General features: G+C 47.9%; 1 protein-coding gene across 4 annotated transcripts in view; it reads left to right on the forward strand.

Annotated features, from left to right (window-relative positions):
- DENND2B (DENN domain containing 2B) overlaps window positions 1-13,234 on the forward strand; it is a 170,952-nt gene that overhangs the window by 39,642 nt on the left and 118,076 nt on the right. Inside the window, exon 3 of one of the 4 annotated variants that reach the window (XM_010812501.4) lies at window positions 4,553-4,641. The exons of 1 other annotated variant lie outside the window; for it this stretch is intronic. The gene's annotated coding sequence lies outside the window, so the exon portion shown is untranslated. Of the gene's footprint in view, window positions 1-4,552; window positions 4,642-4,722; window positions 4,990-5,276; window positions 5,416-13,234 lie in introns of those variants that run through there. 2 more of the 4 variants (XM_024975425.2, NM_001098093.1) reach the window with 2 other exon arrangements.

Here is a 13,234-nt window from a genome sequence, read left to right on the forward strand (position 1 = left end):
GTTTCTTCTTTTTGTTTCCCCAGGAGTCTTTTTAAATTATTTATTTGACACTTTAATTCATTGCCTACTCTGAATGAAATATGAAAGTGGGTAGATTTCAAGGGGCTCACGACTGTGGGGGAGACAGGAGTGCAAGTAACAGTGATAAAATTATATAAATACCATGATAAAGGCATCTTCAGACTGCGGTGGGCTTCCAGAGTAGACAAACAGATCCCGCCAGGAGATCAAGAACTGTTTCACAGAGGAGGTAGTAACTGAGTTGGGCCTTGAAGGTAGTTGGGCAATGAGAGGCACTCAGAAAAAAGGTAACAGTGTGAGCAGTCGGGGGAGGAAGAGAAAAAACATACAGTTTTCAGAGCAGCAGGCAGTGTGCTCTGCTTATGCCTGTATTGGAGTGGTAGTGGTAGGGGAGTATGGCAGATGAAGCCAAAGGGATTTCAAGTTTTGGTGGTGACGTCTGTCATGGGAGGGGTTTGGACTTAGTCACACCGCTGTTGCCGTTAGTTAGGTCTTAATTATTTTTCCCCCAGAGAGTAGTTTTCAGTTTCTTTTTAGTAATGGAAAAACATTTTTTTTTTTCAAAACAGTATTTATACCCATCTCCAAATGATATAAAACATAGGATGGCTTTTTAAAGCAAATGTGTATTTTCAGTAAGCATAGTGAGCTGCACAGTGGAGGTGAGAGAAAGCATTTTTGGGCTTGAATGGAGCTGACCCGAGAGAACCTTCTCCTCTGTGGGCGCTGGGCCGTTCCCGAATCCTGCACGGTCTGGCAGTGACTGCGGTGGTGGAGTGCCTGTGAGTGGGCTCTCTGGGAATGGGAAAGACTGTAAAACCCTGGAGTGCGTCCCCAGAAGACTGACCTTACGAGAGAAGTTCTGGGAAACAAACCGCAGGGAGACTTTACAGGAATTTTTTGTTGAGCCCACAAGCAAGGCACATGAGGAAAAGAGATGTAATTATAGTTTGTAAGTCTATGAAAAGATGCAATGAGTGACATGAAATAGCCATTCTAAGTTTCTTCTTCCTGTTGGACAGGAAGGAATGGGGTTTTATGCATTCATTCAGCAGATTTTTACTGGGTGCCAGCTGTAAGCTGGGCCCTATACTAAATGCAAAGAATAGGTGGCTAGCAAAACAGTCAAGGTTCCTGCTCCTAAGGAACCTGGGGGGAAGCACATAATGGCACAAGGGAGCAATTACAGATTATGGTGAGTGCCATGGAGGGTAAGTCCTCATTCAGACTGAAGGGTCGCAGACTTCTCTTAGGAAGTGAGAGGCAAGTTGAGCCAAGTAAGATTCAGCCAGGCAAAGACTATGGCGTAGGGGGGCATCCAAGGCAAAGGGGAACAGCCTGGAGAAACTCTGACACTTTGGGGAACTAAAAGGAGGCCCACGGAGCTGGCACCCAGAGGGGGAGGGTGGGAGAGGAGGCTGGAGAAGAGTCATACAGGGCCTTATAGGGACATGGGAAGATTTTAGATTTTACCCTGAATGTTGGGGAGCCATTGAAGTGTGTTAAGCAGGAAATGACATGATCTAGTGTAAAAGGGTGATTCAGACACCTCCGTGGAGAATGGAGCTGTGAGGGCAAGAGTGAAAGCTGGGGTGGTCAGGAGGTTTTTGTCACAGTTAAGGGGAGAGATTAGGGTGGCGATGAGGTGCAGAAAAATGAACAGATGAAAGATATATCTAGGAAGTAGCATTGTCTGGAGTCGGTAAGTGGATTGGCTGCGGGCCAGAAAGAGGTAGGGATGCACAAAGGTATCTCCTTGTCAGTACAAGCCTGCACGGGGACTCCCAGCAGACCACACAGGTTACAGGTTCCTGTCTTTCGGGAAAGGTCAGGTAGGATTGATCTGAATCCAGCCTTGCAGAGGCAGCAGGATTCAGCTGACCTCTTGCTCTGCCCAGTTCAAGGAACTTACACACAATAGCAGCACCCAGCAGAGATTCCAGTTCTCCCAGTAGTAGGGCACTTACTGTGTCCCTATCTGGGCCCCTCCCCCGACTCAGGGCAAGGCTCTAAGGAACCAGTATAACCCCAGTGTGCCACTAGGGGGCGCATGGCCTGCATTCTGTGTCAGGTCTGGTCTGGAGGGCTTTTTGAAGTTTGCATTAGAGAGAGACTGAATTGTATCAGCTTTAGTAGTCCACCTGCCCTGACCCTTCATGCTCCTTAGAAGAATGCCTGGTATATGGTATTTGTTGTTTAGTCGCTAAGTTGCGTCTGACTCTTTGCCACCTCATGGACTGTAGCCCGCCAGGCTCCTCTGTCCATAGGATTTCCCAGGCAAGAATACTGGAGTGGGTTGCCATTTCCTTCTCCACGGGATCTTCCTGACCCAGAGATCAAACCCAAGTCTGCTGCATTGCAGGTGGATTCTTTACTGCTGAGCCACCAAGGAAGCCCACTCAATAAACATGAGTTGGTATTATAACTGTGATTAGTGTCTTATTGTAGAAATGAATGGGTATTGCCTCTTGTTTCTCAGTATGGAGACTGGGCAGGTGGAATGTGCATTTTAGGGATCAGGAGAAGAACAGAAAACTGCCTGTTGGGAACGGGACAAGAGAGGAGGTGAGTGATTTGATGGTGTTGCCCTTGCTCTTTCATCCTGTCCTCCACGGACGGGGAACACTAGGGACACTAGGAATTCCTTTGAGGAATTCCTGAGTTGGTACTTGGGTCGGGGTGTTGGATTGGGTATTTTTAGTGGCTGGTTGAGTGTGCCCTCTTTGACACTCCGGTTGCTCCACTGAAGCAGCAGTGTCCCCCCCTTAGGGTTGGTGCCACCCTGTTATTTCCTGCTGGATTTTGTGATGCTCCTCCTACCTTATCTCCTGCATATATATACCTTTTAAACTAGAGTGAATTAAAATCTTGTTTTAAGAAATTTGCTATAATACTGAAGGTTAGTCAAAAACACAAAGATTCTGCATGGGGTCTCTGCATTAAAGATTCCATCAGGATCTCTCTAGCACTGCTTGAGGACACAACATTGAAAAATACGGGGCTTCCTTGGTGGTTTAGATGGTGAAGAATTTCCTGCAAGACAGGAGACCCAGGTTCGATCTCTGGGTTGGGAAGATCCCCTGGAGAAGGAAATGGCAACCCACTCTAGTATTCTTGCCTGGAGAATTCCATGGACAGAGGAGACTGGCAAGTTACAGCCCATGGGGTCACAAAGAGTCGGATATGACTGAGCAGCTAACACATATTGAAAACTTTCTTACTTGAGGCTCTGTGTCCTTTTCTGGGGGGCATACCTACTGCCCCAGGTTTTTGTCTGTGATGAAGAGCAGCTGAGATGAATGACATTCTTAGCTCAGTGCCTGATTTAAGGAGAATGCCTTCACACACATCTTTTCATGCTTATCCCAGACCTGTCACTTGCTCAGGGGAGGGGTTTTATGGGTAAAAGCTGGAAGGCTTGGTGACCTCCCAAGGGCATATGGCTGTCACGGAGCCCAGCACTGCCTGGTCTTCTGACCCTGGCTTTGTCTGGTGCCCTTGTAACTGCTCTACTTAGTACACAAAGAGAGCTGAAAGGCTTGGGTATTATTTCTAGATCAGATATCTTCTGGTTCTGTGACCTGGGGCAAGTTATTTAACCTCTCTTTTAGATAAAAAAAAAAATCTGTTAAATTAGTATGATTACAGGAATCCTAACTCCAGGTCTTTTGGGTTTGAGAGATGAGCCAAGATTTGTGAGAGTTTTTTTTGAAAATTGTAAGGTAATCTGTGCACCAGTATGTTTCACATCTCATAGAGGTTATCTCAGAGTCTTCAAGGCTGAAAGGATGATAATTGAGCCTATCTTATCATGACTCAGAAGGAGTCTTTATCTTCCCCAGGGAATCCAGCCTTGTATCTCATGACTGGCTGTCAAAAAAGTTGTTTGTAAGATCAGATGGCAGTGTACTTTAGAGGAAAGTACCAGGCTAGGGGGCAGCAGATTGATCTCTACTGTTAGTACTTCGACTGCCAAACTAACTTTGTTACTGTGGTCTAAACATTTGATCCCCTCGAGCCTCAGTTTTCCCATCTATGAAATGGTGATAATAATGGTGGTTCAGATGATAAAGAATCTGCCCACAATGCGGGAGACCTGGCTTCAATCCTTGGATAGGGAAGATGCCTGGAGAATGGAATGGAACCCACTCTGGTATTCTTGCCTGGAGAATTCTGTGGACAGAGGAGCCTGGTGGGCTACAGTCCACAGGATCTCAAAAGAGTTGGACACGACTGAGCGACTAACACAATATGACAATATGTTTCAAAAGGTTTTGAGGATCAAACACGATAGATCCTGTAAAAGAATATTACACAATAGAAATATGTACCAGGGAATTAAACTTTGAGGACTTGTGGTTCCAGGCACTGTGCTAGCTCTTGGTCAGGACCGATACCATTTCTGACTTTGACAGCAGCTTGCAGAAAGCCCGGGCTTTCTGTATCTGTGTCGCATCTGCTGCTCGGGCTGTGACTCTGGATTGCCCAGGATGCTTCCTGGTGCTGACTGAGCCTTTCCTCTCCATCGCAGGGAGATGAGAGGCTGCTTTGGCACCGGCGCTAGCAGCATGTGTCCCTGCACTGGTTGAAGTCGTCGCCCCAACCTGGGCAGGCAGCAAGGTAAGCAGAGAGGCCCGTCCAGGCGAGCTCCTGAGACGTGAGTGCATTTCCGCCTCAGCCCGCTGCCCGGAAAACCCCAAGTGCACAAACAAGTCAAGGCAGGGCATCTGGGTCCTCCCTACCCTCGCTCCAGGACCCAGAGGAAGGGCTGGCTTCCCCTCCAAGCGTTCAAGCTGACTCCCTCCCCTCCTCACCCCCCTCCCCAGCCTGGACTCTTCCAAGTTATAAAAAATGAGACACTGGAGGGGAACAAAACAAGTCCACTCACTGTCTTCTCCCTTCTCCCTTCTGAGCTGCTGAAGCCAGTTCCCAGGAGCAGCCCAGAGCCCTTGTCTGGCTGGAAGGGAGGTAGGAGGAGTGGAATGCGTGCGGAGCCCGAGCTGATCAAAAGACAGTGCTGTTCCGTGAAAGCCTCCCAGAACTGAGGGAGAGAGGGGGAGACCGCGGGGTTGGGGTGGGGGGGGGTGGGGGGAGGAGAGGGAGGGAGGAGAGGGAGGGAGGGAGGGAGGCAGAGAGGGAGGGAGGGAGGGAGATCGGAGCAAGCGCCGGCGAGAACAGGGTCTCCATGACGACTGGCCTGGCCGGCCAGCAGTGCTCCGCTTATTTGGCTGGAAGAAGCACCACGAAAGGTCAGAGGAAGGAGCTGTGGGAAGCTCGCAGCAGGTATCAGAGCCGGAGCGAGTGGATTTGGGGGCCCTGGGCTCCCTAATAGACTGTGGTGTGAGCCAGACTCTGCCGAGAATGGAGTGGGCAGGAAAGCACCGGGACTTTCAGGTAAGTCAGCTCCCGGCTGGGATTGTTTTTCCTCCTTTCCTGGCTGTAGTCTCGGGCTGTTTTCTGGGAGGCCGGCGAGTGTCTGTATGCTCTGCTCTGCTCAGGGTTTGGGGCTCAGGAATGATGTCATGCTCCAACAGTTGGATTCTATTAGCTTACGGAGGAGGGAAGCAGCCGGTTTTCTTGACTTTGCAAATCTAGCTGATCTCACTCTTGCTGAACCTGAGGTGTTCAGACTTCACTACAGGAATCATCATCTTACTTTTATTTAGCACAAAGGCTCAGGAAATTTTACGGGAAGAGTCTTTCATGTAGGGGAAAAAAAAAGAATTATCATCACTCCTGCAATGTGTTTGTAGTTCTTACATGGAAACTCCAGTGTCTTTTGAGTGGCTGGGTTTGTTCTAGGGAACACTGTTGTCTTTTGGTGCTGCTATGTCTGACCTAATGAAAAAAATAAAAGCTAATTAACTCAGCTGGGAGCTGCAGTGAGCTCCAAGTCTCTCTGGGGTAGTTATTAGGAGAGAGGGGCTGTCCTAGGGATGTCTGAACCAGGGTCAGTCTCTCTTCTCTCTCTGTCCCCCAGGTAGCCTGGTAAGAAGCAAGCTGTCCTCCTTTATTATTAATAAAATCCATCTCAGGTTTTCCTAAACAAATGTATGGGGTGGAGGCAGGGGGCGTCTGGAGAAGGGTGGGACCTGTCAAGGTTCCTTATCCCGATATCTCTGAGTAGATTACTGCTAAGAGCTGGCTTACCTGAGGAGACCTGAAGTACTGTGGTTTGCTGAATGGATTCCCTGGTTAACGTTTGAATCAAGTCTCAGGGCATGCGGTGTCTATGCCATGTACTCCTACACTGTTGTCCTGTGTTTCAGTAAAACTTATCCTGACCTAGAGGACCGGTGTGTGGTGAACTCGGTATGGCCTTGGAGAGGAGATCATTCCAGAAAGGCACTTGTATAGGTGTTGAGATCGCTAAGGTTGTCAGTGATCTCATCAGGAGGTTTCATGCGGTGGACACTCCCTGCAGTGGAGACCCCTCAGGAGACGTGCTTCCGCTTCAGCCATGTTATGTCTTAAACTTACTCCTGGGCCTCAGGAGGCTCGGTGGCTGCTTTTGGTTTCCCTGTGGGATGAGGGAACAGCTGCGGTCCTAGCTCTTTGGTTTTTCTTCTTGAACTTTCTGAACAGAATGTCTTTTGTACTCTGGCACACAATGAGGGGGCCTTCTGATTAACTTCGGGTCAGCTTGCCAATGAAAGCACTGGCCGTGTCTCGAATTGGGCTCCCTGAACGTGTACATGCGTGCATCACTGTTGTGGCCTGAGGCTCCACAAGGGTGAACTCAATGGCCCCGGACCTTGGATGGGCCACTTATAAAGTAGTGTTTCCTTTTATTCCATTCTAGGGCTCTTCTGCTTGGTTGACACCTTGATTAACTGGGGGGATGTGGCTTGGTGCTGTTGGCTGGGACTCAAGTCAGGGGATATGAAGAGGAGTCAGTGGGCCCTTCTATGGGCAACACAAATCCAGGATCTCAGTTCTCCTCTATTTGTGTGGATGTAGTTGGGCAGCTCCTTCAATTTTACGTCCCTTGCTCATGTGAAGCAGAGAAGGCACTGGCGACCCACTCCAGTACTCTTGCCTGGAAAATCCCATGGACGGAGGAGCCTGGTAGGCTGCCGTCTATGGGGTTGCTAAGAGTCGGACACGACTGATGTGGCTTAGCAGCAGCAGCAGCTCATGTGAAGAGGGTCAGCAGATGCTCTTTCTTCTGGTATAGCAGAATGATAATAGCTTGGGGTTTAGGAGACTTGAATTGTGGCTAGGTCATGCTACTCACCATTCAGGTAGCCATTGGCAAGACTCTCAACTTCTACAACCTTCAGATTTATTGGCTGGTGAGATGGAAGTAATGATAATAGTTCCTCCACAGTAGTGTTGGGAGGAGCAAATGAAACAACTTCCACAGAAGAAATTTAAACCAGTCAAGATCTATATAATGTAAGATGTTATGAGTTGACCCTTGAAGAATGGTCTCTCTCTGTTCTGGAAAGTCACTTTGCTCTCTGTTCTGGTTATCCCATTTATAAAGGCCCCTCTTCTTTTTTGCATTTATAAATAAAAATGAGAAAAACCTTTGAAAACTTCAGGATGTTAAAGGAAGCATACAGGCAAGTTTAGTAAGAGTGATGTTCACTGTAGGCTTGGAGCCTCGTAAATGATCCTTGAGAGATGAAGCTTTCCTGGTGTCCCCTGATTCACGTGTTTTCGTTCAGAGGAGAGGGATTTCAAGAGACCCCTTGGCTTTTCCAGTGTCCCACAGCTAGCTGCCTGGCATTTACAGAGTCAGGTTTTAGGAGCTGGAAGGGAAGCTACTGGTTGCTAGGGCCCATTCCTCATCCTGTTAGGTTGTGCTGGGAAAACTGTTTCGAGGGAGCCCAGAGGCCTTCCTCCTCTGTCCTGGGTTTAAAAGGCAGGGTTCTAACTGGCAGGAAGAGTTATTGCTCTGAAAGGTCCTTGGGGGCTGGGCAGCTCTCTTAGGAACCTGTGGCTACAGCTTAGAGGGAAACCAGAAAGAAAGAAAGAAATGAGGAAGTGGGAATTCCAAGGGCAGAGATACTGATATGCCCTGGGACTGTGCCAGGGAACAGAATCGCAGGGGAGCGGGAAGCCTCTGGGCGAGGGCGTGCCAGCTCTGTCCTCGGGGACACCGGGAGGCTCCTGGGTACCAGGCAGGAACACAGAGGGGGCGCTGGTACCCCACCTGCAGCCGCAGCTCTTGTTGTAGGGCAGGGGCACCCCTGGCAGCCAGGCCCTGGAGTGGTGCCTAGGAAGAAGCCCCTGAACAGATTAAAAAAATAACAACAAACAAACAAAAACAACAGAGCCTTTTTTTCCAGGTGAGTCTTGTCACAGCAGCCTCTCTAGCCTGGGGGAAGCTGTCCACAGCTTAGCGCGGGTCTGCAGCTGTTTCCCGCTCCTTCAGTCCAGCTTCCCAGAGCTGAGTCACAAATTGGACCCCTCCATGTTCCTTAAGAATTAAAAAGGAACATTTCTGTTCTCGCTCTCTCTCTCCCACTTCTTCTACTACTCTTCCTGCGCTCTCCGGCCCTGGGCTCCTTCTGTCTACAAAATTAGAATTATCAGTAACTCGGGGAAGTTGAAACTTTGAAATACCCTGGAAGACCGACCAAGGCCATCCTCAGTTCTGCTGGCTCTGCCCTGTCCCTGGAATGAAGGGCTTGGGGGTACCGTTTGGAGTGGTGCCCTGACTCCAGATATCATGGCCATTCTGCTGGCCAGGAACTAGGAGGGGTGTGCCCCACTCCCCACCTCATGGGATTCAATGAACTATTTCCGGGAGACCCACTGGTCACCGGAGTGAGGTGGAGGGTCTGAGTCCTGGGCCTTCCAAAGCGCCTCCCTGTGGGCTCGTGGGACTGAGAGGCTGAGAGCATGTGGTCTGTTGCTTCTCTTAGCTGTTACCTGTCAGTGCCCTGGAGGCTCCTGATGTTTTGTGTGGGGCCCAGGAGGGTTTGCTGAGACAGCCAAGCAGAGGGAAAGCGTGTGGAGCCTGGAGGAGGCGTGTGGAGCCTGGAGGAGGCAGAGGGCAGGCAGCAGCCCCCAGGGCTTTGGCTTGTCTGCCTTCTGTGCCTCCACCTTCACTGGGGAGAACGGGCTGCGGGTAGTGGGAGGGCACATCTGCTGACAGATGAGTGAGTTCTTTGATTTAGAGGAACCATGGAAAGTGGAGAAGGGGCCAGGAGGGCATGAGAGAAGGGGAAAAAAATGACCATCTGGCATGGTCTGCAGAGATCGCTCTCTCTGTGGGAAAATATGCTTTAGTGAGTGGCTTCTTCTAGGGGTGGGGAGGGAGACCCTGTGCTCTGCTGGGGCGGAGGTGCTCTGTGCACCTGTCCCGGTAGGTGTTGGGGGTGAAATGCTGGGTAAGTCTGTCTAGGGAAAACATGCCAAGTGATATTGTCTGATAGAAAATATCGAGGTTGGGATGGAGGTCCAAGAGGAAGGGGGTATATGCATACATATAGCTGATTCACTCCACTGCACAGCAGAAACTAACACAACATTGTAAAGCGACTCTATTCCCCCCCAAAAAAAATCCAAGGTCTCTGTTTTTAGCCATAGGCCCTAGAAAGACTGGCCTGGGTGTGTGTTGAGCAGAGAGGAGGATGCCAAATGAGTTGAGACTACCTTATTGAAGGATTTCTCCAAAGATCCATTGTCTTATTTTTTTTGACCCTGGTAAACCGGTATACTGTTGTTGAGGGGGTGTGGAAATGATCACAGTACTCTTCTCATCTGAAAGCTGCACTGTCTATATCAAGGGTGAATTATATGCAATCAGGATATGAAGCCTTCTTAACCAAAGCTGACTTGTCCCTGAGAGTTTGTCATGAAACTACCTGTTTCTCAAAGATCCAGACTATATTTCTGTGTGACTTGTCGTCACTGAAGGGGATTTGTGTGTGAGTTGGCGGTTGGCTAATAGGAAACATCACAGTGAATGAAGGACTGTTTGACCTGGGTAAAATGAGATGGACATAGGGTTATGGAGACAAGCTCTGAAGCAGTAGGAAGACTACTGGAAGGAAACAGGAGAGAGGCCCTGTGAAGCGGACTGGGGAAAAGGTAGTTCTCAGGTGGTAGATGGGGGACCTGGACTAACCTAGAAGGCCCTCACGACTTAGCAGAAGGCTGGTTTGCCCCCGGGGGGCTCAAGGAGACAGCTTTGTGTAGGTCCTAACAGGCACTGGGAGGGCAGGAGTGGGTGGGGGTGGCTGGCACTGGGGTCGACACCCCTGTTCATTTGCTCTTGGACTCGGAGACATCCCTGGTCTCCACATGTTCTCTTGGTCTGTTCACTCATTTAGTCAGTGAGTCTAGAGGGTCTGGGCCAAGAGCTGGGAAAGATATAAAAAAAAAAAATCAAGTGTGAGATTTATCATACACACACACACACACACACACACACACACACACACACTGTGTTACATGATTTATTATGCTTATTTCCTCCCCAGTGTGAGCCTCTGTCCATGTGACTGAGAAGGAACACTGACCTACTAAAGTTTTAGGTTTTGATGGTAGGATTAATGACTAGCTCATGCTTTAGACTGGGCAAAAGGAAGAGGGTCCAACTCTTAGACTCTGATTTGAAGCACTATTTGAGTGATGGAAGAGAGCCAACTAAGGACTGGAAATAGGAGGAGGGTGAGGGTTCTAGGCCGGGGTGGCACTCTGGGAGTGTCGGACGACGGGGTATGTGTGCAGGGGGTGGGGAATGGGAAGAGGGAAATGGGAAAATTGGAAAGAAAACTACAAAGTCAGCTAGTTTCTAGAACTCTTTAGCTTTGTGTGCTCATTTGTGTCTTGGAACAGAGGCTCCCTTATTGAGTTCTAACAACTGAGTTTTATAGATTGCTTTTAAGTGAGTCAACCTGTACTGTGTATGTTCAACTCTCAGTGACTATTACGCGCCCAGTGAGGGTATGGTGCTGCCTTTGAGCAGCTCTGATGGAGCTATTTATATATAATACGAGAGTATCTTATAGGCAGTCTGGTGAAGTGACTAAGGGTTGGAACCCAGGGATCGTAAATAAATCTAGATTTAGAACTTGATATTACTATTTGTTATCTGTGTGACCTTGGGTAATTTATCTAATCTCTCTGAGCCTCAGTTTTCTGTGAGGCATCTGTAAAATGGATATACAGTAAGTCCCCTGTATATGAATGAATTCCATTCTGAGAGTGCATTTGTAAGCCCGATTTGTTCAAAGTCCAACAAAGTTAGCCTAGGTACTCAACTAACATAATTGGCTGCATAGTACCGCATGCTGCTGCTGCTGCTAAGTCACTTCAGTCGTGTCCGACTCTGGGCAACCCCGTAGACGGCAACCCACCAGGCTCCCCCGTCCCCGGGATTCTCCAGGCAAGAACACTGAAGTGAGTTGCCATTTCCTTCTCCAATGGATGAAAGTGAAAGTGAAGTTGCTCAGTCGTGTCCAACCCTCAGCAACCCCCTTGACTGCAGCCCACCAGGCTCCTCTGTCCATGGGATTTTCCAGGCAAGAGTACTGGAGTGGGGTGCCATTGCCTTCTCTGATAGTACCGCATAGGTTTATATATATATATAAACCTATATTTATATAGGTTTATAGTACTTTTCACACAAATAATACATGAAAGACAAACAGAAAGTAAACATTTTTAATCTTACTGTATAGTACCTTGAAAAGTACAGTACAGTAGCTGGAATCCAGGGGCTGGCCTACAATTCCATCAGGTCTTCACAAGGACTTCAGTGAAGTCATCCTCTTGTAGATCTAGCTTGAAATAAATATACTGTACTAAGATATAAGCATCTGAATGCAGAGTTCCAAAGAATAGCAAGAAGAGATAAGAAAGCCTTCTTCAGTGATCAATGCAAAGAAATAGAGGAAAACAACAGAATGGGAAAGACTAGAGATCTCTTCAAGAAAATTAGAGATACCAAGGGAACATTTCATGCAAAGATGGGCTCAATAAGGGACAGAAATGATATGGACCTAACAGAAGCAGAAGATATTAAGAAGAGGTGGCAAGAATACACAGAAGAACTGTACAAAAAAGATCTTCATGACCCAGATAATCACGATGGTGTGATCACTCACCTAGAGCCAGACATCCTGGAATGTGATGTCAAGTGGGTCTTAGAAAGCATCACTACGAACAAAGCTAGTGGAGGTGATGGAATTCCAGTTGAGCTCTTTCAAATTCTGAAAGATGATGCCGTGAAAGTGCTGCACTCAATATGCCAGCAGATTTGGAAAACTCAGCAGTGGCCTCAGGACTGGAAAAGCTCAGTTTTCATTCCAATCCCAAAGAAAGGCAATGCCAAAGAACGCTCAAACTACTACACAATTGCACTCATCTCACATGCTAGTAAAGTAATGCTCAAAATTCTCCAAGCCAGGCTTCAGCAATACGTGAACCATGAACTTCCTAATGTTCAAGCTGGTTTTCGAAAAGGCAGAGGAACCAGAGATCAAATTGCCAACATCCGCTGGATCATAGAAAAAGCAAGAGAGTTCCAGAAAAACATCTATTTCTGCTTTATTGACTATGCCGAAGCCTTTGACTGTGTGGATCACAATAAACTGTGGAAAATTCTGAAAGAGATGGGAATACCAGACCATCTGACTTGCCTCTTGAGAAATCTGTATGCAGGTCAGGAAGCAACAGTTAGAACTGGACATGGAACAACAGACTGGTTCCAAATAGGAAAAGGAGTATATTGTCACCCTGCTTATTTAACTTATATGCAGAGTACATCGTGAGAAACGCTGGACTGGAAGAAGCACAAGCTGGAATCAAGATTGCCAGGAGAAATATCAATAACTTCAGATATGCAAATGACACCACCCTTATGGCCGAAAGTGAGGAGGAACTAAAAAGCCTCTTGATGAAAGTGAAAGTGGAGAGTGAAAAAGTTGGCTTAAAGTTCAACATTCAGAAAACTAAGATCATGGCATCTGGTCCCATCACTTCATGGCAAATAGATGGGGAAACAGTGGAAACAGTGTCAGACTTTATTTTTCTGGGCTCCAAAATCACTGCAGATGGTGACTGCGGCCATGAAATTAAAAGACGCTTACTCCTTGGAAGGAAAGTTATGACCAACCTAGATAGCATATTCAAAAGCAGAGACATTACTTTGCCAACAAAGGTCCGTCTAGTCAAGGCTGTGGTTTTTCCTGTAGTCATGTATGGATGTGAGAGTTGGACTGTGAAGAAGGCTGAGCGCTGAAGAATTGAT

The sequence above is a fragment of the Bos taurus genome, chromosome 15 (genome assembly GCF_002263795.3).
Source record: "Bos taurus isolate L1 Dominette 01449 registration number 42190680 breed Hereford chromosome 15, ARS-UCD2.0, whole genome shotgun sequence".
In the NCBI taxonomy this organism is placed as follows: domain Eukaryota; kingdom Metazoa; phylum Chordata; class Mammalia; order Artiodactyla; family Bovidae; genus Bos; species Bos taurus.